This window comes from Neofelis nebulosa, chromosome 8, assembly GCF_028018385.1.
Source record: "Neofelis nebulosa isolate mNeoNeb1 chromosome 8, mNeoNeb1.pri, whole genome shotgun sequence".
NCBI lineage: Eukaryota > Metazoa > Chordata > Mammalia > Carnivora > Felidae > Neofelis > Neofelis nebulosa.
In genome coordinates this window covers 130,616,093-130,630,562 of record NC_080789.1, presented here as the reverse complement: position 1 = coordinate 130,630,562, position 14,470 = coordinate 130,616,093, and the positions used below count along the sequence as shown (strand labels likewise).

The following is a 14,470-nucleotide window of genomic DNA, read 5'->3' as shown; positions in this document are numbered from 1 at the left end:
TTTTAAGTTTATTTATTTATTTTGAGAGAGAGAGAGGGAGATATAGAATCCCAAGCGGCTCCACACTTGTCAGCACAGAGCCGGACCTGGGGCTCAAGCTCACAAACTCTGAGATCCTGACCTGAGCCAAGATTGGGATGGGATTCTGAGTGTGGGAATTCTGAGGTCTAAATGGAATCCACATTGTGGTTTGCACCTTCCTCTCTGCCAGCCGGCTCTAACGTCACTTGGTAAATTAGAACTTCTGACCACCTTGGTCCAACCCCTGCGTTTTCCCAGCTGCAGGCCTGGAACGTCCGTGGCTTTGGCATGGCTTCTGTCTGAGAAATGTCATTGATAACTTAATAGAGCAACCTAAAAATAGCACAGTGACCACTTTCTGTGAACACCAAGGAATTGCAAACCTACCCCCCTGGGTCTACTTGTCCTGGGATTGGGGCACTGCCCCCCCACTCCGGCCTTGTGGGCTGGCTCTGGGCCATCCTGACCTTTTCACACACAGCAGGACACCCTCCTGTCAGTATTTCCAGGGGATGTCTCTGGTCACAGAGCAGTTTTTTTCAAAGGTGATGAAATGATTTGTCACTCGTAATTGTCCCCCTCCCTTCCTTTGCTGGTTGACTCTGCACTGGGCAGCCAGATTGGACTGTGCTGGAAGGCCAGGACCTAGCTGCCCGTGAGCTATTAATTCAACCTTAAATTTTAAAAATTTCTTTTTTTTTAAAATTGTGAAATGTGTTTTTTGTAGTATATGACATGATCTCCATTGATAGGTAGTACAGTAGATTAAAAAAAAATTTTTTTTTCGGTTCTGCTAGCAGACTGCCTGAATCCAAATCTGAACCCGGCAGGTTGGAAGCTGTGTGAGCTTAGGCCTGTTACTTAACTACTCTGGTCATAAGTTTTCTTGCTTGTGGAGTGGGGCTGGTAATATTGTACCTACTTTTTTTTTTTTTTTTTTTAACTGTTCTCTGTAGTTTTGACTCTTCTTCTGGTTTGTTGTTGTTCATTTGTCTTGTTTTTAGATTCCACAGATGAGTGAAATCAAATGGTATTTGGCTTTCTTTTAAAAAATTTTTTTTATTAATCTTTATTTATTTTTGAGAGAGAGACAGAGTGTGAGCAGGGGAGGATCAGAGAGAGAGGGAGACACAGAGTCCAAAGCAGCCTCCAGGCTCTGAGCTGTCAGCACAGAGCCCAACGCGGGGCTCGAACTCCCGGACCGCAAAATCATGACCTGAGCTGAAGTCAGACGCTCAACCGACTAAGGCAGCCAGGCGCCCCAGTATTTGACTTTATTTTATTTTTTTAGAGAGAAAAATTATTATTTTTTTAAATATATATTTTTTAATTTGATTTTTTATTTTTTTAAATTTACATCCAAATTAGCTTATAGTGCAACAATGATTTCAGGAGTAGATTCCTTAGTGCCCCTTAACCATTTAGCCCATCCCCCCTCCCACAATCTGTCCTGTAACCCTCAGTTTGTTCTCCATATTCATGAGTCTCTTCTGTTTTGTCCCCCTCCCTGTTTTGATATTATTTTTGTTTCCCTTCCCTTATGCTCATCTGTTTTGTCTCTTAAAGTCCTCATATGAGTGAAGTCATATGATTTTTGTCTTTCTCTGACTGACTAATTTCACTTAGCATTATATCCTCCAATTCCATCCACACTGCAAATGGCAAGATTTTATTCTTTTTGATTGCCGAGTAATACTCCATTGTGTGTGTGTGTGTGTGTGTGTGTGTGTGTGTGTATATATATATATATATATATATATATATATATATATATATACACACCACATCTTCTTTATCCATTCATCTGTTGATGGACATTAGAGCTGTTTCCATACTTTGGCTATTGTTGATAGTGCTGCTATAAACAAGGGGGTGCATGTGTCCCTTTGAAACAGCACACCTGTATCCCGTGGATAAATGCCTAGTAGTGCAATTGCTGGGTCATAGGGTAGTTCTATTTTTAGTTTTTTGAGGAATCTCCATACTCTTTTCCAGAGTGGCTGCACCAGCTTGCATTCCCACCAGCAGTGCAAAAGAGCTCCTCTTCTCCGCATCCTCGGCAACCTCTGTTGTTGCCTGAGTTGTTAATGTGAGCCATTCTGACAGGTGGAAGGTGGTATTTCATTGTGGTTTTGATTTGTATTTCCCTGATGATGAGTGATATTGAGCATTTTTTCATGTGTTGGTTGGCCATCTGGATGGCTTCTTTGGAGAAGAGTCTATTCATGTCTTTTGCCCATTTTTTCAATGGATTATTTGTTTTTTGGGTGTTGAGTTTGATAAGTTCTTTATAGATTTTGGATACTAACCCTTTATCTGATATGACATTTGCAAATATCTTCTTCCATTCTGTCGGTTGCCTTTTAGTTTTGCTGATTGTTTCCTTTGCTGTGCAGAAGCTTTTTATTTTGATGAGGTCCCAGTAGTTCATTTTTGTTTCTGTTTCCCTTGCCTCTGGAGACATGTTGAGTAAGAAGTTGCTGTGGCAAAGATCAAAGAGATTTTTGCCTGCTTTCTTCTCGAGGATTTTGATGGCTTCCTGTCTTACATTGAGGTCTTTCATCCATTTTGAGTTTATTTTTGTGTGTGGTGTAAGAAAGTGGTCCAGGTTCATTCTTCTGCCTGTCACTGTCCAGTTTTCCCAGCACCACTTGCTGTAGAGACTGTCTTTATTCCATTGGATATTCTTTCCTGCTTTGTCAAAGATTAGTTGGCCATATGTTTGTGGGTCCATTTCTGGGTTCTCTATTCTGTTCCATTGATCTGAGTGTCTGTTCTTGTGCCAGTACCATACTGTCTTGATGATTACAGCTTTGTAATACAGCTTAAAGTCCAGGATTGTGATGCCTCCTACTTTGGTTTTCTTTTTCAGGATTGCTTTGGCTATTCAGGCTCTTTTCTGGTTCCATACAAATTTTAGGATTATTTGTTCTAGCTCTGTGAAGAATAGAATGTGAAGAATGCTGGTGTTACTTTGATAGGGATTGCATTGAATATATAGATTGCTTTGGGTACTATCGACATTTTAACAATATTTGTTCTTCCTATCCAGGAGCATGGAATATTCTTCCATTTTTTGTGTCTTCTTCAATTTCTTTCATCAGCTTTCTATAGTTTTCAGTGTATAGATTTTTCACCTCTTTGGTTAGATTTATTCCTAGGTATTATATATTTTTTTGTGCAACTGTAAATGGGATAGATTCCTCGATTTCTCTGTCGCTTCATTGTTGGTGTATAGGAATGCAACTGATATTTGTGCGTTGATTTTATATCCTTCAACTTTGCTGAATTCATGAATCAATTCTAGCAGTTTTTTGGTGGAAACTTTTGGGCTTTCCCTATAGAATATCATGTCATCTGCAGAGAGTGAAAGTTTGACCTCCTCCTGGCCGATTTGGATGCCTTTTATTTCTTTGTGTTGTCTGATTGCAGAGGCTAAGGCTTCCAATACTATGTTGAATAACAGTGGCAAGACTGGACATCCCTGTCTTGTTCCTGACCTTAGGGGGAAAGCTCTCAGTTTTTCCCCATTGAGGATGATATTAGTGTTGAGCCGTTCATATATGGCTTTTATGATCTCAAGGTATGCTCCTTCTATCCCTACTTTCTTGAGGGTTTTTATCAAGAAAGGATGCTGTATTTTGTCAAATGCTTTCTCTGCATCTATTGAGAGGATCGTATGGTTCTTGTCCTTTCTTTTATTGATGTGATGAATCACGTTAATTGTTTTGTGGATATTGAACCAACTGTGCATCCCAGGTACAAATCCTGCTTGGTCATGGTGAATAATTTTTTTAATGTACTGTTGGATCCGGTTGGCTAATGTCTTGTTGAGGATTTTTGCATCCATGTTCATCAGGGAAATTGGTCTATAGTTCTCCTTTTTAGTAGGGTCTCTGTCTGGTTTTGGAATCAAGGTAATGCTGGCTTCATAGAAAGAGTTTGGAAGTTTTCCTTCCATTTCTATATTTTGGAACAGCTTCAAGAGAATAGGTGTTAAGTCTTCCTTAAATGTTTGGTAGAATTCCCCTGGAAAGCTATCTGGTCCTGGACTCTTGTTTTTTGGCAGATTTTTGATTACTAATTCGATTTCCTTACTGGTTATGGGTCTGTTCAAATTTTTATTTCTTCCTGTTTGAGTTTTGGTAGTGTATATGTTTCTAGGAATTTGTCCATTTCTTCCAGATTGCCCATTTTATTGGCATATAATTGCTCACAATATTCTCTTATTATTGTTTTTATTTCTGCTGTGTTGGTTGTGATCTCTCCTCTTTCATTCTTGATTTTATTTATTTGGGTCCTTTCCTTTTTCTTTTTGATCAGACTGGTTAGTGGTTTATCAATTTTGTTAATTCTTTCAAAGGACCAGTTTCTGGTTTCATTGATCTGTTCTACTGGTTTTTTTTGGTTTCGATAGCATTAATTTCTGCTCTAATCTTTATTATTTCCTGTCTTCTGCTGATTTGGGGTTTATTTGCTGTTCTTTTTCCAGCTCCTTAAGGCGTAAGGTTAGGTTGTGTATCTGAGATCTTTCTTCCTTCTCTAGGAAGGCCTGGATTGCTATATACTTTCCTGTTATGACCGCTTTTGCTGCGTCCCAGAGGTGGCTTTCTTTATCTGACATATTTCACTTAGCATGACACCCTCCAGGTTCATCCTTGTTGTCACACATGGCAAGATTCTTTTCTGCGGCCGAGTAATATTCCATTGCGGTGATACACCGCATCTTCCTTATCCATTTATCTATTGGTGGACACTTGGGTGGCTGCCAGATCTTGCCTGTTGTAAATTTGTAAATGATGCTGCAACAATTACATTCCCACCGACAGCGCACTAGCATTCCCTTTTCTCCACATCCTTACCGGTACTTGTTATTTCTTGTCTTTTAAAAAAATATATTTTATTTTTGAGAGAGAGAGAGAGAGAGAGAGAGAGAGAGAGAGAGTGCACGCACGAGCAAGGGAATGGGAGGGGCAGAGAGAGAGGAAGACAGAGGATCCGAAGTGGGCTCTGTGATGACAGAGGAGGACCTGACGTGGGGCTCTAACTCACAAACCCTGGGATGGTGACTGGAGCCAAAGCCAGACGCTTAACTGACTAAGCTGCCCAGGTGCCCCTATTTCTTGTCTTTTTGATATTAGCCATTCTGACAGGTGTGAGGTGATATCTCAGTGTGGATTTGATTTGCATTTTCCTGATGATGAGGGATGTTGAGCATCTTTTCATGCATCTGCTGGCCGTCTGGATGTCTTCTTTGGAAAAATGCCTGTTCAAATCCACTCCCCCCCCCCTTTTCTTTATGTTTATTTATTATGAGAGACAGAGATTGCAAGAAGGGGAGGGGCAGAGAGAGAGGGAGCATCTTTTTTTTTTTTTTTTTCAACGTTTTTAATTTATTTTTGGGACAGAGAGAGACAGAGCATGAACGGGGGAGGGGCAGAGAGAGAGGGAGACACAGAATCGGAAACAGGCTCCAGGCTCCCAGCCATCAGCCCAGAGCCTGACGCGGGGCTCGAACTCACGGACCGCGAGATCGTGACCTGGCTGAAGTCGGACGCTCAACCGACTGCGCCACCCAGGCGCCCCGAGAGGGAGCATCTTAAGCAGGCTCTGTGCTGTCAGCACAGAGCCGGACACGGAGCTCGAACCCACGAAACTGTGAGATCATGAGCAGAGCCGAAATCAAGAGTCGGGACGGATCAACCAACTGAGCCACCCAGGCGCCCCTCCACTGCCCATTTTTTCATTGGTTGTTTTGTTTTGTTTTGTTTTGTTTTGGTGTTGAGTTGTGTAAGTTCTTTATATGTTTTGGATGTTAACTCCTTATCGGATATGTCATTCGCAAATACCTTCGCCCATTCACCAGGTTGCCTTTTTGTTTCGTTGATGATGTCCTTTGCTGTGCAAAAGCCTTTTATTTCAGTGTAGTCCCAGAACTTTATTTTTTGCTTTTGTTTCCCTTGCCTGAGGAGACAGACCCATAAATATCTTGGTAAGGCCAATGTCCAAGAGATTACTGCCGACCTATTGCATCCACTTTAAAGATTGTTATGAGGGTTATAGGAGTTTTAAACAATGAAAAGACCTAGATTAGTGCTGGGTGTGTAGGAAACACTCAATAAATAATAATAAGTTCTTTTTTTATTGTGATGAACTATACATAACACGATTTACCATTTTATTTATTTATTTTTTTTTTTTTTAAGAATTTTTTTTTAACGTTTATTTATTTTTAAGACAGAGAGAGCCAGAGCATGAATGGGGGAGGGGCAGAGAGAGAGAGGGAGACACAGAATCCGAAACAGGCTCGAGGCTCTGAGCGGTCAGCACCGAGCCCGACGCGGGGCTCGAACTCACGGACCGCGAGATCGTGACCTGAGCCGAAGTCGGACGCTTCACCGACTGAGCCACCCAGGCGCCCCTACGATTTACCATTTTAAACATTTTTAAGTGTACGTTTCAATGACATTAAGTATATTCACATTGTTACACAGCCATCACCACCACCATCACAGAAGTTTTGATCCTTCCCAAATGGAAACTCAGTCTCCATTAAATACTAGCTCCCCACCCTCTTCTTCTCCCAGCCTCTGGTAACTACCATCCCGTGAGTTTGACTACTCTTGTTTCTTCGTGTAAGTGGAGTCATACAATGTTTGTCCTTTTGTGACTGGCTTTTTTCACTTAACATAATGTCTTCAAAGTTCAGTCGTGTTGTAGCAGGTGTCAGAGTTTTCCTTCCTTTTTAAGGCCAAGTAATATTCCCTTACACACACACACACGCACACGCACACGCACCACACTTTGTTTATGCATTCATCTATCAATGGACCCTTGGGTTGTGTCCACCTTTTGGCTATTGTGAATACTGCTGCTGTGAACACGCGTGTACAAATGTCTGTTTGAGTTCCTGCTTTCACTTTTGGGTGTATATCCAGAAATGGAACTGCTGAATCATGTAGTACTTCTATGCGCAATTTTTCTGAGGAACCGCCATACTGTTTTTCATACCGGCTGCAACATCATTCTCATGGTTTTATATACTACAGGCTGACAAATTCCAGCTTCATGTCTATAGCTTTATGTCTTTTCCGAGCTGTAGAGACACAATTGCCTACGTGATCTTGTCAGTGAGATGTCTCACAGGCATCTTGAGATTAAACAAGCCCCAGACTAAACTTTTACCCCACCTCGTTTTGGTAAATGGCAGTAATGAAGCATGTAGTTACTCAAGCTGGAAACCTTCAAGCAGGGCCGGCTTCATAATTTGCCAGACCCAGTGCAAAATGAAGGCATGGAGCCCCAGCTTCCCCTGGGTCTGTCGCCCCATCCCCTGCTGCCTGGAAGGGCTGGCACCCTCTAGGCTGGGATGTGCTCAGTACCCGGATCCAGGGTGGCCTAGAGCCCTCCACCGAGGTCACTGCCAGCCCAACGTGGGGACGGGCATTGCACCAGTCATGCACCTGTGTCGCTGGCCCTGCCTTCGATGGATCCTTGATTCCTGCTTCCCTCACCTTCCACATTCACTTTGTCACCGGGACCCACAGGTCCCACCTCTAAAATAAGGCTCAGTTCGCTGCTTCTCTATCTCTACTGCCATGACCCACGTCCAACCTGCCACCTCCTCTCTCTACTGTCAAACCCCCCAGGTGGTCTCCTTTACTCACATTTGCTCCGTCCACCACATTCCACATAAGAGCCAGAGTGGGTTGTTTCCACCAACAAATAAGTCCACGTGAACTGCCCGGTTTCAGAACACCCATGGGCTCCTTGCCACAGTTAGAACAAGATGGCAGCTCCTTGCCTTGGCGTGCAAGGGTGCGTGCTGACAGCCTCCCCCTGCTTCCCGAACTTCTTCACAGCCCTGCCCCCTCTTCTGTTGTTTCTCCAGGCACCATGTCCTGCTTTCTACGTGAGGAAGGTGCCAAGCCTTTGATGGCCTCAGGGCAGGGTTTCTCAACCTCGGCACTATTGACATTTTGGATAGTTCTTTGCCTAAGGGTTTGTCCTGTGCAAACTGTAGGATGTTAATTTGCATCCCTGGCTTCTAACCCATCAGATGCCAGTAGGACTGCTCCCTGCCATCGCGTTGTGACTACCAAAAAGTCTAGACGTGGCCAAACATTCCCTAGAGGGCAAACGTCATATTCTTGAGAACACTTCCCTTTAGCCTTGGCGCACTGGTTCTTCCTTCTGTCTAGATCATTGCCCCCACACGCCCCCACACGCTACACTACCTTCCTGCTTCTAGAGCTTTCTTGTCCTTCAGATATCAATTTAATGTCACCCTTTTTATACATTAAAAAAAATGTTTCTTTTTTTTTGACAGAGAGAGAGGGAGGGAGGGAAGGAGGGGGAGGGGCAGAGAGAGAGGGAGTCACAGAATCTGAAACAGGCTCCAGGCTCCGAGCTGTCAGCACAGAGCCCCACGCGGGGCTTGAACCGGTGAACCGTGAGTCCTGAGCTGAAGTCTGACGCTTAACCAGCTGGACCCCCCAGGCGCCCCTAATGTCACCTTCTAAAGGAAGCCTCCCCTGACCAACCAATATGAAGTGACTTTATCTCTCTCTCTGTCTCTTTCTGGTTTAAGTTGTTGTGTAAGCACTCAACAGTCTCTAATAGCTCTTTTGGGTAGCAAGTCCTGTAGTTTTGTTGAGTGCTGTGTTCCTAACCCCTAGTGGGTGCTCAGTACCTATTTGCTGAATGAATGAATGAATCCACTACACTTTGAATCCACTGTCTTACTTGTTAGGCAAGTACTTGTTAAGTCCTTTCCAAGTAGTTCTAGGTCTCCCTCTGCTTTCCTTTTTTGTTAACTTGAAGTAGCATCAACATACAGTGTTCTGTTAGTTTCAGGTGTGTAGTTTCAGCACTCTCAACCCCCTTCACCTATTTCGCCCACCCCTCCACCCACCTCCCCTCTGGCAGCCATCAGTTTGTCTTTAGTTTCCTTTGTTTATATATTTTTTTATTAAATTCTGCATGTAAGTGAAATCATATGGTATTTGTCTTTCTCTGACTTATTTCACTTAGCCTTATACACTCTAGCTCCCTCCATGTTGTTGCAAATGGCAAGATCTCATTTCTTGTTTCTGGCTGAGTAATATTCCATCACAGACATACGCCACACCTTTATCCATGCATCTATTCGTGGACACTCGGGCCGCTTCTGTATCTTGGCTGTTGTGATCGATCTGCTTTCCTTTTTACAGCCTCCACTTTCCCTTTCTTGTCCCCGTGTCTGCTTCCTGTTATCTTTTTTCTCTCTCTTCATCGTACGACAGGTGATATTTCCCTCCGTTACTTTGATTCAACATCTTTCACCACAGAAACACAGGCTAGAAAAATAGGACACAGATAAGGTTTTGGTGAAGTTATCCCTAAGGAGCAAGATCTGATGGTAAGGGCTTATTGGACTGTACATGACAGGAGGGTCTCCCGGGACACAGTGGCCCAGGAATTTACTGGAATTGGAAAGGACAGCCCTGGTAGGAACCTTGGTGGCCCTCTTGCTCTCTTTCTTGTCTTTCCTTCTCCTTCATGCTGAGTCTTGGCTTGATTCTTTTTTTTTTTTTTTAATGTTTATTTATTTTTGAGAGAGAGAGTGTGAGCAGGGGAGGCGCAGCAAGAGGGGGGTGGTATAGAGGATTTGAAATGGGCTCTGTGCTGACAGCAGAGAACCCAATGTGGGCTTGAACTCATGAACCGTGAGATCATGACCTGAGCCAAAGTCGGTCGCTTAACAGACTGAAACACCCAAGTGCCCCAATTCTTTTTTTTTTTTTTTTAATGAATTAATTTATTTTGAGAGAGAGCGTGAGCGGGGGAGGAGCAGAGAAAGAGGGAGAGAAAGAATCCCAAGCAAGCTCCTATCTGGCAGTGCAGCGCCCACCTAGATGCAGGAACCTAAAGATCATGACCCAACCCAAAATCAAGGGTCAGATGCCTTTGCTGGTGGGAATGCAGACTGGTGCCACCACTCTGGAAAACAGTATGGAGGTTCCTCAAAAAATTAAAAATAGAACTACCCAACGACCCAGACATTGCACTACAAGGTATTTATCCAAGGCATGCAGGTGTGCTGTTTCGAAGGGACACGTGCACCCCCATGTTTATAGCAGCACTATTGACAATAGCCAAAGTATGGAAAGAACCCAAATGTCTATCGACGGATGAATGGATAAAGAAGATGTGAGATACACACACACACACACACACACACACACACACAATGGAGTATTACTCGGCAATCAAAAAGGATGAAATCTTGCCATTTGCAACTATGTGGGTGGAACTAGACCGTGTTATGCTAAAGTGAAATAAGTCAGCAGAGAGAGAGACAAATACATGACTTCACTCATATGTGGAATTTGAGATACAAAACAAATGAACAGAAGGGAAGGGAAGCAAATAAAAACAAGGGGGAGACACAACATAAGAGACTCTTAGATATAGAGAACAAACTGAGGGTTGCTGGAGGGATTGTGGGAGGAGGATGGGCTAAATGGGGAAGAGGCATTAAGGAGGACACTTGTTGGGATGAGCACTGGGTGTTATATGTAGGGGATGAATCATTGGATTCTACTCCTGAGATCATTATTACACTATATGCTGACTAACTTGGATGTAAATTAAAAAACCAAAACACAGATGCTTAACCAACTGAGCCTCCCAAGTGCTTGGCTTGATTCTTTATAGACCAATCCCCTAAGCCTCTGTTCATCTGGTGACAAATGTTACTGCCATCAGCACGTAATAGACTGTATTAGTCTGAACTAAAGCATCTTTATCCCAAACTCAAACCACGGGGGAGAAGATTCCTTGGCTCACCCCGGGGTGGGAGTTGTCCTTGCTGAGTGTCTACAGTGGGCCAGGTGCTCTCCAGGTGATGAGGATCCAGGAGACAACAAAACAGACAAATCCTATTGCCACGGAACTTACTCTTTTTTTTTAATGTTTATTTATTTTTAAGAGAGAGAGAGACAGCATGATCGGGGGAAGGGCAGAGAGAGGGGGAGACACAGAATCCGAAGCAGGCTCCAGGCTCTGAGCTGTCAGCACGGAGCCCAACGCAGGGCTCGAGCTCATGAACTGTGAGATCATGACCTGACCCGAAGTCGGATGCTTCACCACCTGAGCCACCCAGACGCCCCAGAACTTACATTTTTATATTCCTTACTTTATGTTTATTACTAGACACCGATCAAGAACCAGCCCCTAACCTTGTTCCCAGGATACAACAGTGAGCAAAATGCACAGACCTAATCACATATGGTGATAAATTCATTCATTCATTTAGTTAATTTTCTAGATTGCTATGTGAATGTACAGTAAGGGGACTTGAACTGGTCGGGGGGCTGGGGAATTTTTTTTAATGTGAATTAAGTGAACTTTATTTTTCAGAACAGTTTTAGATTTACAGAGAAATCGCGAAGATAGTACAGACAGTTCTCAGCTGTTCCGCATCAAGTTTCCCCTATTATTAACATCTTCCATGACTGTGGTACGTTTGTCACATGTCATGAACCAACATTGATATATTGTTCTTAACTAAAGTCCACGCTGTATTGACATTTCCTTAATTTGTACCTATTGCTCTTTTTCTGTCTCAGGATCCCATCCAGGATATCACATCATGTTCCTATGTCATATCTCGCTTAGGCTCCTCTTGGTTGTAAGAGCTCCTTAGACTTTTCTTGTTTTTGATAACCTTGACAGTTTTGAAGAGTTCTAGCTAGTTCCATGGATGCATGGGATTTTTCTCATGGTTAGACCGGGGTTATGGTGTCTGGGAGGAAGACCACAGAGGTAAGGTGCTATATTCACCACATCATATCAAGGGTATATACTGTCGACATGACTGCTAATTGTTGATGTTGACCTTGATCACTTGGCCAACGTAGTTCTTGTCAGATTTCTCCAGCATTGGGGTACTTCTCTTCCCTCTTTCTCTTTCCATACTGGAGTCTTTGGAAGGAAGTCACTCTGTAGCCCACAGTTAAAGGGGAGATTTATGCTTTACCTCCTTGACAGCATTGTTGGCTTTTTAAACATAGCTATAGTGAGGTATAATTTACACACCACAAATTCAGCTGTTTTAAGTGAATAGTTGGATGAATTTTGGTAAATTTATATAATTGTGCCTGAGGGGAATGGTCTTTGAGCTGACATCCAAAAGATGAGGAGAATTTAAGTAAACAAAGGAAGGGAAGGACGGTTCTGGGCGGAGGTAACTACATATACAAGTTCCTCAAGGAACTGTGGAACAGTCACAGAGCTTGGGTTAATCCTGAACCTCCTGGAAAAGGTAGAACATGTCACCATCCTTCGTTTAATATGCTTCATAAATATTTTCTTCAAAACATCTAAAAGTCAACAGCACTTTATTGCCTAAATGTATAAACTTTAGTTCTTTGAAACATTTGTCTGTCTAGGAGAGCTCAGCCCCTGATGGTTTATCTAAGGTTTTACTATAACAGTAAGTAAATATTAGGGTAGTAAAATGCAGACTGGTCCCCAAGGAGAAGAAAATGTCATAAAATTTCCTTCCCTTTCAGGTCTTGTTTAAACAAGAATGTAAAGTGCGTGTACTATTTCCTTTCCGATAAGCCCTTGATTTATTTCCCTTTGGAACAAACACACCACAACAAAGTGAGAATGAGGAGGTAATTCAGAGGTTGAAGAAGAGAAAGGGACTATATTCAGAAATATGTCCCCACACAGACTTAGAATCTGAAAAAATCCAGTTAGCAAAAGCACAGAAAGCCTCTTTCTATGTGTGAAGTAGCTAAGAGGCTCTCTCAGAACTTCACGGGTCACTGAAAATTCCTGGCGTGGAGGAGCATGTTATTAGTCAGGATAGGCAGGGAGCGGTGCGGTAACAAGCAGACCACAGATCTTAGTGGTTTAATAGAATAGGTCGTTGTTTAATGGAAGTCAAATGGCTCTCCTCCAATAATTGACTCAGGGATCTAGGCTTCATTTATCTTGCCATGGTGTCATCTTAAACATATGTCCTCCAAGTTTGCCATGGAAGAGGAAATGTGAGTGTGGTTGATGACCTAGGGAATATTATGATATGGAAGTGGTATATATCACTTCTGCCCACATCCGTTCAGGCAGAACCCAGTTACATCACCCCACCCTAAGTGCCCGGGAGGCTGGGAAATGTAGTTCTCTCGTGTATACAGGAAGGAGAAAATTAAGTGGGTTTTGAGAAATGCATAGTATTTGAGACAAGCTCTTAAATTTTTAAGTTTATTTTTTTACTTATTTTGAGAGAGAGATAGAAAGCAAGCAGGGAAGGGGCAGAGAGAGAGAGGGAGACAGAATCCCAAGCAGGCTTGCGCTGACAGCGCAGAGCCCGATGCGGGGTTTGAACTCCCCAACCATGAGATCACGACCTGAGCCAAAGTCAAGAGTCGGAAGCTGAGCCACCCAGGTGACCTTAAACTTTTTTTTATTTGATGCCTTTCAAATGCTAAAGTAATACATGCTTGTTATAGCAAGGGGTATATAAAAGTGGAACTAATTATCTCCCAGTGTCCTATCATCCTATTGGCTCTCACTTCTCTTTGGGTCCCGTCACACCTTTTTCCTTGTTCATATGACTGTATCCCACATGTATGTGTGATGCAGGAGACATGAACTCTGAGAGACACTTCTGAACCGGCTGGTTTCATGATAGTGCTTCTAGAGTTGCTAAGAAACACTTAATGAAATCTTCATCCAAGAGGTACCTCATATTGACAGAGTAGAGATAGAATTTTGCTGGATTTTAAACTGATGACAACAGATACCACACTTGATCTTAGCCAAAAGGCCAAGAAGTGACTGCTGGATTTTAAAATTGCGTGCTTTTGTTTATGTTTGTCTTGGCTTTCTACAGTTCTTTGGCATTTACTCCTGCCTCTGGGAAGACTTTGCGGGCTCCCCTTGTCACTATTAGAGGCTCTACCTCTGAATGATGCTAGTCGCTGTGCCATCAGAAAGATCTGGGTTCAAATCCTGACTCTGTCTCCTACAATCTCTGTGACTTTGGGCAAGTAATAAACTCCTCCAAACGTTACGGAAGGATGTGAAACAAATCTAGTACCTATCACTGGGGGTATTTTCAGTACTACAAGACAAAGTCTACTCTTTTTAAAAAATTTTTTATTTATTTATTTATTTTTTAATTTGAGAGAGAGGTGTGGGAGGAGGAGAGGGTGAGAGAGAGAGAGAGAGAGAGAGAGAGAGAGAGAGAGAGAGAGAATCTTAAGCAGGCTTCATGCTCAGCACAGAGCCCAACATGGGGCTCGATCCCATGACCGTGGGGTCATGACCTGAGCTGAAATCAAGAGTCAGATGCTCAACCGACTGAGCCACCTAGGTGCCCCGATAAAGTCTGCTCTTTAATCTTCCAGGTTACTGGGTATCTATGACATCTTAACGTCCACAACTAGAGACC

The 14,470-nt window shown here is 43.0% G+C and overlaps 1 long non-coding RNA gene and 1 pseudogene across 8 annotated transcripts in view; one reads left to right on the top strand and one right to left on the bottom strand.

The window, feature by feature from the left end:
• LOC131483771 (uncharacterized) overlaps positions 1 to 14,470 on the top strand; it is a 46,790-nt gene that overhangs the window by 15,852 nt on the left and 16,468 nt on the right. The gene's annotated exons all lie outside the window — the stretch shown is intronic.
• LOC131484233 (U2 spliceosomal RNA) lies at positions 13,692 to 13,855 on the bottom strand (annotated as a pseudogene).